Source organism: Nelumbo nucifera, chromosome 5 (assembly GCF_055504915.1).
Source record: "Nelumbo nucifera cultivar China Antique chromosome 5, China Antique-T2T, whole genome shotgun sequence".
NCBI classification, from domain to species: domain Eukaryota; kingdom Viridiplantae; phylum Streptophyta; class Magnoliopsida; order Proteales; family Nelumbonaceae; genus Nelumbo; species Nelumbo nucifera.
This window is the reverse complement of record NC_142653.1, coordinates 64,441,037-64,441,923: the sequence shown is the minus strand read 5'-3', so window position 1 is coordinate 64,441,923 and position 887 is coordinate 64,441,037.

Below are 887 nucleotides of genomic sequence, written 5' to 3'. Positions count from 1 at the left end.
TAGTGGAAGTTGTACCAATGTTGCTAATGCACTGTTGGTAAATAAGCTGAATTTGCATACCATAAAGCATCCTAAACCGTACAAATTGCAATGGCTGAATGAATGTGGAGAAGTGAGGGTAACTAAGCAAGTTCTGGTTTCCTTTTCAATTGGCAAGTATGAGGATGAGGTTCTATGTGATGTAGCACCAATGCAAGCTGATCATATATTGCTTGGCCGACCGTGGCAGTTTGATAGGAAGGTTACACATGATGGGTATAAAAATCGTTATTCTTTTGTAATGAATAACCGGGTTGTTGTACTAACCCCTCTCAAACCTTTGCAAACTTATGAAGATCAGATTAGAATAGCAAGAGAGTGCAAAATGAGAGAAGAACAAAAGCATGAGCGAGAGGAAAAGAAAAAGAAAGAAAGTGAACAAGCAAAAGCAAAGAGAGCAAGTGAGACCGAGAGGAAAGGGGCAAGTGGAAAGAGTGACACTGAGAGGAAAATTGGGGAGAAAAGTGTACAAATTGGAGAGAAAAGCAAGGGAATGAGTGTATTTGCTGAAAAAAAAATGAGGTTAAGAGTGTCATGATTGCAAGGCAGTGGAAGAAGTGTTTGCCACATATTGAGTTTGCATATAACAGGTCTGTTCATTCTACTATTTCTTTTTCACCTTTTGAAGTTGTTTATGACTTTAATCCTTTAAATCCTGTGGAGATTTTACCTTTGCCTACTAATGAACATGCTAATCTTGATGGTGAGAAAAAAGCAGTATTTGTGAAGGATTTACATGCCAAGGTTCGGGCTAACATTGAAAGGAAGAAAATGAGCAATATGCTAAGCAAGCTAATAAGGGGCGTTTGAAGGTTGTTTTTGACCCTAGAGGTTGGGTTTGGGTGCAC